This window comes from Sus scrofa, chromosome 13 (genome assembly GCF_054392235.1).
Source record: "Sus scrofa isolate SSC_HxYL_T2T_F1_AM1 chromosome 13, Sscrofa_HxYL_maternal_Yorkshire_Landrace_v2.0, whole genome shotgun sequence".
Lineage (NCBI taxonomy): Eukaryota > Metazoa > Chordata > Mammalia > Artiodactyla > Suidae > Sus > Sus scrofa.
In genome coordinates, this window is record NC_139395.1 from 67,518,782 (window position 1) to 67,534,736 (window position 15,955).

The window sequence follows — 15,955 nt, forward strand, 5'->3', positions numbered from 1 at the left end:
AGACAGTTTCCCAGTGTCTTCCTAACAACTTCATGAATTAACAGCCAAGCAAATTCAAATGCTGAATGCTACAGAGAGGTCATTTTGAATGACTTTAACTCTGAATATTGTCATGGTCACTAAGTAAAGATTTAAATAACATAAATAACATACTTTCAAAAGAATCAATGAATATATTTTAAATGGCTGGATAGCTATCTTTATTTGTAACCAAGAAATAATCTGTAATATGTAAGAGTCAATGAGTGAAGTCCTTAAAGACACTGTAACCCCTTGCCATAACAAAAAAATAGTTCAAATTGGGGTGGAAGAAAAATTGCAGTGACCACACTTTCTTTTATATTGTTTAACTTTCTCATAAATAAGCTGACTTCTAAACTGAACCAATACAAAATACGAAGCTTGGAGTTCCCATCGTCGCACAGTGGTTAACGAATCCAACTAGAAACCATGAAGTTGCGGGTTCGATCCCGGACCTTGCTCAGTGAGTCAACAATCCGGCGTGGCCGTGAGCTGTGGTGTAGGTTGCAGACGCGTCTTGGATCCTGCATTGCTATGGCTCTGGCGTAGGCCGGCGGCTACAGCTCCGATTGAACTCCTAGCCTGGGAACCTCCATATGCCGCAGGAGTGGCCCAAGAAATGGCAAAAAGACAAAAAAAAAAAAATTATGAAGCTTAAAGATGACTTACGTTTAAAAGAATCATTTATCTGCCACTTAGATTGGCTTGACAATGATAATCCATTACTCTCAGTGCTATTCAGAACTGAATCCAAGACAATGAATTTCACAAATTCGAGTTGAATTTTAAGCAAATATGTGTGTGGGTGAATTGCGAAAATATCCGGGGGAAGCAGGAAGAAAATGACATATAAGCCTTTATTGAACCACCAAGCCAGGCAGCCAAGAGAGAATGACATCCATATAACTGTGACCAGAGCAAGTTGTCTTTTTAGCTCCAGTCTTGATATTCTCCATGGCCTTGGGTAAATTACTAATCATCACTAAGTCAAAAACATTAAGTTGACTTAAAATATAATATCGGGAGTTCGCCTTGTGGCTCAGGAGGTTAAGGCCTCAATGCTGTCTTTGTAAAGTAGGGATTACAATAATCACTGGCTACCTCTCAGGAATGCCAGCAACCAGACCTATTTTGTAAAGTGCTCAAACCTACTTGGAAGAAACTGTTGTATCACTACCAAGTACGATGGACTGTTTATTTATGATTCTTCAGACTTCTGAATCTAAACTGGAAAAGTGGCTTCATCTGGTTTTCTGAATTTGCCTGGCCACTTTTATGCACATAACCAGACATTCCCGTAGCGCCAATATAGGCACATTTATTTGCATTTACGCTGATTCTTAATGATTCCCAGATTTCAAATTGGGCATGGCATTGACTGAAGAGTTCCTGGCATCTGAAACCTACATCCTTCTTGGTTTCTTGACCATTGCTAGGCAGCACAATCTCTTCAAAGTTTATTCACTGGGAAGAAACACTCAAGACCCTATCCACTTCATACATTTTTAAAAAGATCTTACATGTATACATTTTTTATGGCAAAACACGTGTCCTATGGAAGCTTCCAGGCCAGGGATTGAATCCAAGCTGCAGCAGTGACCTACCCCAGAGCTGTATTAGCAACGCTGGATCCTTAACCCACTGTGCTGGGCTGGGGATTGAACTCAAGCCACCACAGAGATAAAACTGGATCCTTAACCTGCTGCACCACATCGGAAACTGCTAGATTTCATATTTTTTAACAAGTTTTTTTTCCTTTATACATAAGAGATCAAGATGTACAAGGATTCATTTCTGAAGGATCCTCAAGCTTATTAAAAGATTAAAAAGTACATGTAATTTATTATTTGTCCATATAACATTTTTCTTTAAAAAATACTTGAAAAGAGCCATAATACAATGAAATTGATATTGTAGAGGAAAAATAGTTAAATAATAAAATGTTAATTGGGAGCCAGAAACATTAAGTTGACTTAAAAATATAGCATCAGGAGTTCCCCTTGTGGCTCAACAGGTTAAGGCCCCAATGCTGTCTTTGTGAGGATGTGGGTCCAATCTCTGGCCTCACTCAATGGGTTAAAGATCTGGTGTTGCCACAAGTGGCTGCGTAGGTCACAGACACGGCTTGGATGTGACCCTGGCATTGCTGTGGCATAGGCCAGAGCTGCAGCTGTAATTTGACCCCTAGCCTGGGAATTCCTATACACCTCAGGTGTGGCCAAAAAATGAAAAGGAAAATTATTAACACCGGAAAGTTCAAGTTAGAAAAAATTACTAAGATAAGGCAAAATCTCTTACTTTGAGATTCCTAGCAGTCAAAACAAAAATTATATGATTTTGTTGTTCGGCTTCCTTTGTTTTATGAAAGGAGGCAAAGGAACAAAGTTTTTCTATGTTCTTGAAACCCCTTTCAACAAGGGGTTCCTGACTTGCAAGACAGTGTATACTATACCATGTTCTTGACATTAATTATAAAAAAAATATTTTTTCCTCCCCATAGACTATTTTTCTGAGTCAACACTAATGACAAATTACTGGAAGCTTTTTCTCTCCGCCAAACTTGCCCTAGACTCATGGTATCCTTAATTCCGAACATTAGCACAGAATTGGGAAAAACCGTATCACACAATTTCAAACATTTTCAGGTCATAGGTGTAAGCTTCAATGTCATCAAAAGACATCGAGTTGGAAGAAAAATAATTTATGCTTATAGGTGATTCCAAATAAAACCATGAAAACCTACTAACGAAGCCCATTTTGGGGGTTACAGGGATAACACAACTCTCAAGCTGAATATTTCATCTTTTCAATCACTTTTTCGGCTTTGTTTAGTCATAATTTTTAGCTTCACCAGAAACCTTCACCAACCACACAAAGTGAGTTAAGCACCTGGCATGGCTCTGTATGACGAACATCTTGGATTGAGACCTTGCAGGGATCACAGAGACCAGAACTCACAACGTACAGCTGAGTAGCTGTGGCAGAGACACAGAAGGGCCCACAACATAGGAAATACTGACTGGGCATCTCTTTAGAAAAAAGTTGCAGATCCCTGAACTTGACTGAGACTGGGAGATGGGGACTGGTGTGCTTTGCCCAATGGCTGTTACCTTGACAACCCAAATTAGTGGTTGGAATCAACCTTTTCCACGCCAGGACATCCGAAAGGCACTGAACTCTTTGGAGGACAATCTGGTGCTTCCCATATTGTTTAATTTAAACAAGAATGATGATGAAATGAGGCAAGTTGGTTGGATTTTTTTGGTCCAAATCAAATGTGCCAAAATGCAACAAGAAAAGCAAATCCCTACCTTTATAATGCCTTCTAGCACCCCAAACCGTATGTGAAATTAAAAACAAAACCGATCTAAGAATCTTCACATTATGAAAGTTTCACAAAAAACTTTGCTCAACTGAAGAGTAGTAATAAGAAGTCTGTATCTTACAAATCATCTTTGATCTGAGCAAAGGCTTTGTGCAACCAGGCTGGCAAATAACCTGTTTTAAAATAGACACAGATCTACTAAATCGAATGGAATTACCACTGGCCAAGATTCAACAATAGTAGGAAGATGCTCGCAACCTGAGAAACATCAGACTTAAAAATGACCTGTAAGATTAACTTAGGTGAGGTGACCAGGGCCCTCACCGGAGAGATACTTTGGGAATCAAAAATAATAGGCAGCATCTATAACCACTTTAACCAGAAGACTTTTTTTTTTTTTTTGCCCCTGCTCCCAAAAGTGAGTCGGAGAAAATTTAATTTAGCTTTAATTCATCAAGCTACATGAGTCGTGATGAAAACTTCTAATTTTAAAATCAAGTACTCATTTGATTTTCCAGCAAGGTCAAGAGAACAAGGCAGCTGAGCACTGACATCACAGGGACATGCCCCACGCCACACGGCAGTTACATCAACGCGGCATGTTGCTATGGCGCCTGACTATTAATTTCTGAAAGAAGGTGATTATAAAGCTGCCAGATGAACATCCATAGCGTGACACCACTTCAGCACAGAACACTGACACGGGTTACTCCTGTTTGCAGCAAGTTCATTTTATGAATCACCATTTTTGTGATGTGCATTTTCCTTTCTAACTTTAAACCCACCAAGTCAACAACCAAAAAAAAAAAAGTTCAGCTTCCACAAGCAGGGGACAAGTTTGATAATATTTAAGGGGGAAAATGTGACCCTGGAAACCATTTCTTAAGGACAATCTTTTCTTTAAAGACCTCTAAAAACAGACTTACACACAAATAAATACACAAAGATTTGATAATTACGTAGATAGGAAAAGAGCTGAATGAAGATGCCTAGAAGGTATTACAGCCCTAGATGCAATTCCACTGATCATATTTGCATTTACCTTTTCTGGCTTCTGTAAAGCAATCTTCAGTTAGAGTCACCTCAAAAGGTCACTTCTTACCCTGAAAACAAAAGAGAACATCAAAATCTGAATGTCAAGACAAAGTAGCAGCCACCTATTTGCCTGGGAAAAGATGCAAGAAAAACAACCGAAGAACTCAATTCTACTTAATGGCAAATGACTCTGGGAGTTAATTAAAAAAAAAAAAAAACAAGAGTCAAGACCTCCCCTTGCTGGACCACGTGTTTCTGAGCCAAGACAATAAAAACAACTTGGATGGAAAAAGTCAAGGGGAAACATTTCACATTTTGCCTATGAACTTTTTCTCATCTTGTCGTCTATCAATTTATTTTCATGCGGAATAACACGTGAGTCATAGGCCTTTGTTTTTTGGCAACCAGACTGCTTGCTACTTGAACGTGTCTCTGTTTCGTTAATATCCACGATGCCTCTAATTTCATTAAAGCCGAGGTTTCTTTTTTTCCCCTCGCAAGAGAGTTAGTTCTTGCAGACAAGACGCTTTATGCTACTGTGGACCTTTCAAAAGGTATAAACGTAGCACAATTTTCAGTTTGGGGAGAGGTGGAAGTGGGGGTTCATCAGTTCGTGCAAGCTGTGCATACAATGCTTTCCACTTAGTTTGTATCTATCAGATCTACTAAGTTCAATAAAAATAGTTCCTATCCCAGAAAATATACAACTGACATCCAGCTTCCTCAAACACAAAGCACGCAACACGTTTTAGCCCACATCTAACTCCTGCATCTGCATACTCACTATGCAAAACAGTGTAGGATCCTTTAAGGAACAGTACAAGCTGCCTCTTTCTGCCTGTGGAACTGGGATCAGCATATGGCACAAGTGAAAAGAAAAACATTTGTTTATTAATTTAGATCAAGTTACCAACAGGGTACAGGATTCATTCCACATCAATTGACCAAATGCTCAGATAATTTTTTTTTTAAGGTGGTGAAGTCACACCATCATCTTACTAAAATGGTAATATCCTTTTGCTCACTCTCCAGAACAAGATGTAATGAAGTGGTTTTAATTTTATACAGAATACATCCCTGCTTATCCCTCGGCTGTTGGCCCCGAACATGGAAAGGCAAACATCACTGTGAAGAATTAAATCTTATTTCGCCAGGGCTAAAAATTTGAAAGGTGGCACTTTGGTGTGTACTTTCTTTGAGGAATTGATCTGAGGCCAATTTATGACATTTCCACAAGCAAGTATATGCAGATTCTTGCCATTAAGACTGGGGAAAAAATGCAGGCTCTGAGTGAAATCATCATTTTCATGTTTACTGTAAGAGGAAATTGGAGGTTTTCACCATAAATGTTCACCATTTGGGTGGGGGAAAACCCTAGCGATGGGACTTGAAATTACTCTTTTGCAACCTGCCCCCAATCCTTTTTTGTTTTTACACAAAACAATTCAAATTGAAAATGAAATTCATGTGCTTTCCTGCTGATGTGTGTCCCCAGGATTGGTTTCTCCAGGGGTGAGAACTGGTGCAGGGCAAACGGTGATGAGCAGACAGCAGAGATGGTCAGGCCCTAAAGGGAATGCTGAGAATTGCAGAGCAGCCCCACCCCATACAAATCAGGGCTCATCAGACAGGAGGCAGGGCCACCACCTCACACACCAGAAATTGCCATTCCCAACATGCATCCCACCTTCAATGGCAAGTAACACAGAGTCTCTGGCAGAACCTACTCGATACAAGGCAAGAACTCCCTTTCTCCCCCTCCTTTTATGGGAGACTTTCTCCAAGCTGCGCACTCTAAACTCATTTTCCTGTTTATCTCTTGAGTTGCTTCTCTTTTTGCATGTGTGGCAATCTGGTCTATAGTATCCGACTTTGCAATGCAGATAAGATTGCGTTGCAAAGATCATATAGGCCTGGCAAACAACTGGACCTTATTAAAATTTAATTCAAAAAAAACCCCTGCTGAAAATGCCTATTTGGAATAGTTATCTCCAGTGTTGTACTCAAACCTGAAGAACATTTCCAGGTAACTACTGGGTCTGTTTCTTTACTCACCTATCTACATAGAACAGAATGTACGTGAAAACAGAGCAAAAATAGAAGCCGGTTCCTCCTCACAAATTTTACAAGTATAATTTTTCCCTGGAGGAAAAAAATTAATAAAAATATTATACAATTGACCCTCCAATTTGCAATCACTAAAGCAATACAAATTTGGCTCCACTTAATTTTTACTTAGACATAAAAAATTGGCAGGGGGATACAAACCCTATTTTCCTCCACTTTGAAGTTCCATAAATTTTAATGTATATGTACATTTGACCACTCATTAATTTATTTCTGTTGATTTTAGTTTTTAGTATACACTAGCAAAGTAATCTAAAAGATATTTTTCCAGCATTGCTGAGAAAAGATTAATAGTTCAACAGCTGTTTGCCATCATGCTAAATTAAATGAAATGTGTCAATATAATAGACAAGAAAATTAGGGAGTAGCACTGAGGCCTGAGTCTGCATCATTACTAGCCTAGAAGAATCAGAAATCAACAACCAGGAGAAAAATCTGCATTTCATTTATTCCAAAGCACACAGCTTCCAGTTCCAAAACTGTTACTTGCTATTTTTTTTTAAATCACTCTGACTTATCATATATATCAACTGCTTACCTGCACATTTACCGGCAGCACAAGCGCCAAAACTAAAATTAAATGATTATGTGAAGCTTAAGAGAAAAAGATAAAAGAAAAATATTGCCCTTGAGCCCACTTGTTTTCCATGTTTTAAAAAAATGCTGTCACCATGTGAATTTCATTTTCTCTTTTTCTTTTTCTCTCTTTCTTAAGTTTCCCGTTGGCTTTAGGTTTTAAAAGTGAGCGAGGGATATGGTGAAGAGAAATTACTTCCTTTCCTTGATGTCATTCTCTATACAGTTGAGACCCTGTGAACACTAGAAACTGTCTGGTGTGTGGCCTCTGAAGTACTCTTTGAGATAATGTTACTTCCCCAAAGCTTTGAGGACCATGAAGACCCTGACTGAGACACACATCTTCAGTGGAGATTCTAGGTTAGGAAACAACGTGCCTGCCTCTTCCTCTACCTCCCGGCTCCCCCCTTAACCCTCATTAGGAATTTTACTCTGTAGACCCCTCAGGTTCCTACCGTGCTTCAATTTCATACTTTCTATGAGTATATCTTGTCACTAACGTGATCAGCGTGATAACTAATACACAGTGCCCACCGGTATGGCCTAGCTGGAAATGAATTGCTTGTAAGCTTTTATTTTATAAGAAGAAAAAATGAAGCATATACACTCTATCTTTTCCCATTAAAAGTATCTCCCCCTCTTCCTTCATGGCAGCTCAAGGAAATCACAGGCATCAGGATTTCGGCACAATTAGACAAGAGACTATGAAGAAGAGCCAGCCTATTTCACCTCAACCTTGAGTCCAACAAAGGCTGGCTGAGAACCTACTGTGTGTCAGTGTCACTGGTGTGCAAAGATGATAAAAGCCAGCTCCTGCCCCATGGCAAAGGTGGCAGTGAGGAATTCATCTCTGGCTAGACTAATCCTCCTCTCCAAGCCCACAAAAAGGGTTGAAACGTCCCATCCTCCCAAATGTTCCCATCAAATGACATCTACTTCATTTGAGAAAACAGAAAGTCTAAATGGGCCAATTTCCAAGAGATGGATGTCTCTTTAACCAGTGAATCTTAACTCATGTGGGCTTTTCTGTCCGGTTTTTCAAAGACATTTTAGAAAATGAGAACTACCCCAACACAAACTCAACAAACTGAAAAACAACGATAATACAAGGGACACTTCATTTTCTTGTGTTCAAGACAAGAAAATCCACTTAGAAATCAACGCCAAGGTGTTTTTCTGTTTCTTTCCTCTGTTCTAATAACCTCAAATATGGAATCAGGTTTACAAAAATAAGGAGGAAGGCCAGAGGGAAGGAGGTGAGAAAAGAAGGAAGCAAAGAAGAAAAGAAATAGGGAGAATAAACCAAGGACAAAAGGAAAAGGTAAGAAGTAAATGAGATGGTGAAGGAGAACTATTGTGGAGTACAGGTCTCTGGGACCAGAGGCGACCTTGGCCATCACCCAGGTTTGCTGGCTCACAGTGACCACGTTTCTTTCACTTCCCTCTATCAAAGAAATCTACCACTGGGGACCCATCACTCCCAGGGTTCCCTCCTACTGCCGAGACGAATATTTTACGTCCTTTCTCCCCACCCTCTGGGACCCTCAACCAAACCAGAAGACCTAACTCTAGGGTCCATTCTAGTCAGAAAAATCTAACGTGCTCTTAAAAAAAAAAAAAAAAGGAAGCCACAGGGTACAGGCAAACCTGTCCGAGGCTTGCCCGTGAAATTCCTTCGGGCTGGCAGCCCCCCAGCAACTCCACATTGGCCCATCTCATTTGGGGGGAAAAAAAAATCTCTCCCTCTCTTACCTCAAAGGAAAGTAAAACCCTGGTCATGGTCATGTGAAAATATTTTATAGGTATCCTTTAGCAGGCTTTAAATGTTGAAACCTAAAAACAATATTTGCTGTTTTCCCTTTGAAGCTCTAACAAAGCCTTTGTTTTAGATTTACCTTGAGTGTGTGCAATAAGAGTTAATAATCAAATCCATCCCAACCCCCACAAATGTTAAACAAAAAGATAAAAGAAATGCAAATAGCTATTGTCATGGAAAGTTAAAGTACCTGTCTGTATTTTTAAGTGAAAACTATTATCTCTATCAATCAAAATTTAAGAATACAATAGCGCTAATCACAGAAGGTGCTCTGACGGAGTTACTTTTCCTCATAAAAAAAAGTATTTTTCCCTTTAAAAACCGAGCATAAAAGTCATATACTTACAATTAGATGGGGTATTTGTAATTTTATTATTAAAAACCTTCAGCAGCCTCACTGTTAAGAAATGCTTCTAAGTCTCTAGACTGATTTGTACCTAAGAAGACCCAAGTCCCTACATATTTTAATAAGGTTGATGAAATTTTATTTAAATTCTCACAGTTTCCAACCTGCGGGGGAACAGCACACTCTTCTGTTGAAAAGAGTTACTCAAACAGAGGCAACAGTTAACCAGTAATGAAAACTCCTTTCAGACCCTGGACACAATTCCTGGTCTCTGAAACAGCTTTACAGAGAACATATCTTCCTTGGACGGGCTCATCCTTCTTAATTGTGACAGTTTATTTTTGAAATTGTAACACGATTTCTACCATCATCCCCCAGAATGATCCAAGTACACAGGACATCCATTTTTCTCTCTCTCTTTTTTTTAATTTACTTTTTTAAAAAGACTGGATGAGACCCCAGATAGAAAAACAAACAGCTCCAGATTAAAATTCCTAGAGCAAACAGTTAAGCCAGGATGCCATTATGCAGGCAGAGCCTGGATGGAGGTCTCCTCCACCGTGGGGCCAAGAGGCTGTCATCTTCCCCCCACCCCCCAGCAAGATCAGATTTCCTTCCCTCCCGACCGCCTCTCTGAACATCATGGCCAACATCTCTAGTGTGCTATTAATATCAATGAAGAGACGATTCGATTTCCACTGAAGAAAACCCTTCCTATTCCGGCACAGACCTTCGGGAAGGACCCTGGCCCGGGTAGAGACAATACAGCAGCGGAGTTGCACTGCTTTCTTACAGTTCGCTCTAGCACACTGTTTGAAGGCTTTTAGCAAACAATGGCAGCATTATCTCCAGGATAGTTACAAAACAGGATTTGTTAGGACAAAGAATAATAAAGCTGTTCTCTCTCCCTCTCCTCCCTCTCTCTTTCTCTGTTTTTCTTCCCCCCAGTTCGCCAGAGCCCTTCTCTGCCAGTCAAAAATCCGGCAGGGTTTCCTAAGAGGCACCTGTACTTGTCTATTCCAGGGCAGCCAGCAACTGACAAGGGCCCAGGACCCAGGACTCTTAAGAGCTGCAAAGTAGCCCCTCAACATTTGTAAAATGAAACAAAAGTATCAGCCTTGGCTTTGCATACACTTACCCGTTCATCGTGAGGAAGGAAAGCTTTGGGGCCGGAGAGGCAATTTTCACACCACGGAAGAAAAGTTGAGAGTTTGTCAGGGAGAAACTACAGGCGCCGGGAAGGGAAGCCCGCGGGCTTTCAGGGCTCCCGGGCTGGCGGCTGTGTGAGGAAGGACTGAAGGTATGTGGGCTAAACACAACAAAAGCCACTGCCTTACTCTAGATTAAATATGCAGGAAGAGGCCCCTTTGCATAAACACAAACACTCAGCAAATGAATAACTGGCTCAATCAGACGCCCGCTGTGCCTTCTACCTGTCCTCTCTCTGACAGGAGACACCGCCTGTTCCAGGGGACAAGGACTAAACAGGAGACAGTTAAATGTTCTGTTGCTATAATAACAATTAAAATGAATTGCATTCATTAGTAATTAAGAACTCACTCCTGGGGCGGGGGGAAGTACGGAGTGGCAGTGGTGGTGGTGGGGTGGATACAGTGCTATTGTTGCTTCTCCAGCTACTCCAGAATCAACTTGGCAAAAGACCCACCGGCGCAGTTTTACTGTGGCTTGCCTCAACACCTCTCGTGTTCAGTAAGAGTTTTAAAGAATCACATTTTTTTGGCCACAATTTAAGGACAGAAATATCCCTCTTATTTCTCTGCTCTGCCACCTTATAAACCAATCCTTGTGAGACTGTGTCTCCAGAAAGCTCTGTTTCATATATGTATAAATATTTACTTATATAAAATATATACACATATATGCACATTATATACATGTGCATGTATATACTCCTGCATATAGTATTCACACCTAATTAAAGCGAACAGACCCCAAAACAGTGTCATTTTACACTCTTGAGTTCACCAATGATTTAAGAAAAATAATGAGTCTTCCAAAAATACACCCCAAATGCCTGCCTTTCAAATGCCATCAATCCATGACCACTCATTTAAAAACATTACCCATATATTAGGAAGAATGCTTTTAACTGAGTGCCCTTAGCCACTTATAATTTCAATTAAATAACATAATTACCATCAACAATTTTCTCCATTTCGGCAGAAAATATGCCATACCTCAACATAATCTGTCCTCAGAACTGATGAATTTGAGCAAGAGGAAAAATATGCAGGCGCTAGGAATTCACTACTGCATTTTCTCCGCCTATGAAATCAACCCACACTCACCTCTAACCTCTTACTGTATGTTCCAGCTACGTGTTGGTCTTAGTAACTTAATTATTTTTTAATAACTTTTGCAGTATTAAATGATTTCGATTGAAACATAAATAAGATTATGTTCGTCTGCTTCCTTTTAATGCCACACAGTACTTTGGGGGCAAACCCAGCACTGCTTTTCTCTAGGCTGTGTCTCCATTATTACTTGGACTAAAAAAGGGTAGGTTACAGATCCTTCACAGCATCAGAGGATGTACCACGATTATGACGGACAAGGGAAATAAGGTAGGTGGCTTTCTATTTCCAAAGGAGGTTTTATTTCATCAACACTACACTATTTCCTGGCTGTATCATTCTGCCCCCAAACCAAACGAATATTACCGGTGATTGTTTAAAAAAATGTTTTTGCAAACAAACGAAAAAGCCAATCTTAAACATATTTTATTACAGTAGAACATGAAGAACAAAGAAAATTTAAAAATTCCCAAAGCCCCCCAAAATAAATCCCACATTCTTTTAAGGGAGGTCCCAAAGAATCTAAAGATGTCCATTCTGTTCCCTGTTTTGTCTTGAAATGACCTTCCAGATAAGGTGTTGGATAACCCACTTCCATAGATGATAGCCATCTAACCTTGATGCAAATAAACCATAGAACAAAATTTAATCGGTCTATCACTGTGAAAAAAGCCTTTGTCCATCCCAATGGAGCTTCTAATGACTGTTTTGGCAGTTGTGGCGGGTAGTTATGCTTCCCAGCTCATCTATATCTCATACTGGTTGAGCAAGCTAATGGAAATGCTGTTAGTGGAATCCAATATTAATGCTCTGTATCGTGCAAACCTGGATGCAACTGAATATATTATACAATTATAGGTAGTATCTAATTCCATAGGTATTAGATACTGTCCTCGAAATTAATATTTTAATGAGGAAAGTGAAATAAAGACGACAGGCCAGGTAAGGGATCCATGCATTGTGGCCCAGCTAAGCTCCTGGCTGCCAGAGTGCTGGCTCCTGGCGCAACCAGCACAGACAGAGGGATTGTGACAAAAATCCGTATGCAAGCTTTAGATGCTGAGTGACACATACTGATGCACAGAGTCAAAGATGTCATCCTCACACAAGCACCATTCGCTGTAAGCTTGAGAGAGAATGAAGGGGGGCAGGGGAGGTGGGGGTGGGGAGGAGTTGCAGTGAGACCTCCAGAAAATAAACAGGGTGTACAGTTTCAAAGGCTGCAGACATAGACATTTCATTGTTCAAGCCAATTATCAGTGGAAAATAATAACAACAGATGGATTCAGAGTCACTGACTTTTCATATGCACTTCATCTCGGCGGAACAGATGATGAAACGCGAGAGCTATCTCAAAAAGGCAAAACATCTTTCAGTAAAAGAACTCTACAGTCCAGATGGGGACCTTCTAAGGCTGCTGATTATCTTCTTATAATGTTGTAAGATAGACTTACTAAAACATTTCAAGAACTGATCAGATACGATGCGTACAATGGCTTCATTATTGGATGGAGTTGCCTCAGACTTGTGACTAAACCAGCCAGAGAGTTCAATAAGGTTAGGACTCTAAGTTTCCTGTTTTCTCATCATGGACTGCAGGTTCCAACTAAAACTGGAAATCTGTGCACAACAGGAGAATAAACCATCACCCAAGGAGCTTACATTTGTGCTCTTCTTTCATGTGAGCAGAGGAGGAAAAAAAAAAAAGATAAACTGGGACTGTGAAAAGGACATTAAATTATTCTGAAGCATTCCATCAAGATGGGGGGGGAGGACTCCAAAGCAACTCCTTACTAAAAGTGTGCAGTGATAAAACAGCATCCCTTATCTGCAATTAGAAAATCTTCAATATCCCTTGCCATTGGTGACTGTACAGGAAAAAATATATAGAAATTTCAGTGCTGGTGGGATAAACAGTTCTAATAAATACCAACCAAAAATACAGGCAGAACCCACCCACCAACCCCAAAACATTGCCACTTAACTTAAATATCGCCAAGTCAGACTTGCAGATAAAACACGATAGGTAAACCACAACCTGCCAGGCTGCTATAATAGAAAAAGTTAAACTCTCTCATCAGTAAGCCTCATTACTACTGGAATAATAATGTATCTGTTCCGTCTCCATCCATCTATCCATCCACCTATCCATCCACCATCCCCTTCCACTTTGAGAATTTTGCAAAACTCTTCTCTGAATCGAAATAAAATATGAGTGAAATCACTCTAAGAAAAAAAGAAAAACTGATCTTCCTGCTATTTACTAACATGCTTAACATTTTAAAAATATTTTTATGAACACACTGTTGACTTCACAAGTTTATAATACAAATTTTAAAAAAAAAGAAAAGAAAAAAAATTTTTTAGAGCTAGGCTTTTCTTTCAAAGTACTCTGACAAAAGTAAATTCGTAGCAGAACATACAAGCACGAAGAAAATATCGCCAAGGGCCAAATTCTGCAACTGCTTTAAGAAGCAAACAAGAACACAAAAGATGTGTAATGCAACCATCTGGCTCTCCTCATACTTTATCAATGCCTCAACTTTATCCCCCACCCCCTGAGCCAGCCCACACCAATGCCACAAAACCAAATGGCTTCACTTATGTTTCCTGCACGGCAAATTGACACAACGCCCTTAGAATGTAAAAGTCGATTTTTACACATAAACTAGGATCTTAATATTTTTCCCCACTTGAATGATTTTGTTGCCATTGTTACTTTTTCAGAGGGGGGCTTCTTTGATAAACCACTCAGAACTTCATGGTGAAAAAGATGTTTCCCCACAGATCTATGTGTGTAGGCTCAAAAGAATCCCCCTTTTGAAAGCTTCCTCTCTGCTATTCTGTTTCCTGTGATCATCAGACACTAGAGGTGGACATCGAAAAAGAATCTTCAAATTATTCCAATTAAACCTTTATTTCCGTTTTTGCTCTAACGTGTAGGCTGTATCCCTCATTCGTTATTTGAAATAACCTCACTCATTTTTCGTCACTGTCCTTAAACATTAGCAGGCTGCCCAGAAGTTTTCCTTATTCTGCTCATTCTACATTTACTGAGCCACGACTGTGGTATCGGGAATGTGCACGATTATGAGTGATCAAAATCATCATATTCCCACAGGACAGCAGAGACTGCCTGCTCCATTAAGCCAGGGACTCCACATTTTATAAATCGTTCCCAGCAGGTAGGCTGAAGCTTTGTATTTATGTATAAACATATTTGGGCCAGCGGGTACAAGAGATGTCTGAAAAAGTTGTGGTGCATCCGGAGTCAGCCAATTGCTTTCGAAGGTGGGAATTAAGACCTCACCTGGATGAGTTCCCATTGTGGTGCAGCAGAAACAAATCTGACTAGGAATCATGAAGCTGCGGGTTCAATCCCTGGCCTCGCTCAGTGGGTTAAGGATCCAGCATTGCCATGAGTTGTGGTGTGGGTTGCAGATGCAGCTCAGATCTCATGTTGCTGTGGTCTTGGTGTAGGACGATAGCTACAGTTCTGATTGGACCCCTAGCCTGGGAACCTCCATATGCCCTCAAAAGCAAAGCAAAAAACAAAAAACAAAACAAAAAAAACACTTTGCCTTTTAGGTTAAATCAACATAGCTCATCATAAATGGGTCTCAGAAAGAGACAACGGTGAAAAATAACTGTCACTGGGAAAAGAGAAAACCCACAGGCCAACTCCTCTCTCTGCTTTTTTGCAGGGGCAGGTTAGAAGTAGGGATCCCGAGTCAGGCAAGAGCTTGGTTGGAATCAAGACTCACATGGTGGGGACCATGTCTGGTTTATGTCTCTTTTCTTGCTGACAGTGGTTTCCCCTGCATCCCTCTCCATGTTCTAATCTAAGAAGGCCTCGGCTGTTTTCCCCAGGGGCTGATTTCTGGTCCTCTTGTGGGTGTTTCTGCCTGGGACCACAGAGGCTCCTGGTCTGGAGGGTGGCTGGTAACCTTAGGACACACACAGTGAATCCAGCCACCGGGTGAGGGATTCCGCTAATTGTTTAAACCTGCAGTCGTGTCTGGCCACCAGTTGGCAGACACAACTTGTGGCTGACGACCAGGCCTAGGTTAGCACAGCTGGAGCCAGATGACAAGCTCTCGGAGATATTCTTCCCGTGGCCACATCTGGCTCCTGGCGGTTCCAAGCTGTGGCGAAACATTTTGTTTGGTTTTTCTGGGAACGTTTAGGCAATAGACAAAACTAGTCAGGATCATCTCGACTCTGTGCATTTCAGTTGGGGACAAAATATCAAAATATCAACTCCATGAAGGCAAGCACTTCATCTGTCTTGCATACATGCTGGCTCTTAGCACCGAAGAGTAGCTATTTACGGTCATTGTTCTCTAAATACATATGGAATGAACACCATGGACCAGTGTGGGAACTAAATAAAA

At 40.5% G+C, this 15,955-nt stretch overlaps 1 protein-coding gene across 20 annotated transcripts in view; it reads right to left on the bottom strand.

Moving 5' to 3' along the window:
* FOXP1 (forkhead box P1) overlaps positions 1–15,955 on the bottom strand; it is a 624,214-nt gene that overhangs the window by 340,301 nt on the left and 267,958 nt on the right. For 14 of the 20 annotated variants that reach the window (XM_084989016.1, XM_021070850.2, XM_084989000.1 and 11 more), the window contains one exon: positions 4,389–4,449. The exons of 3 other annotated variants lie outside the window; for them this stretch is intronic. The gene's annotated coding sequence lies outside the window, so the exon portion shown is untranslated. Of the gene's footprint in view, positions 1–4,388; positions 4,450–10,384; positions 10,564–15,955 lie in introns of those variants that run through there. 3 more of the 20 variants (XM_084989003.1, XM_084989009.1, XM_021070846.2) reach the window with 1 other exon arrangement.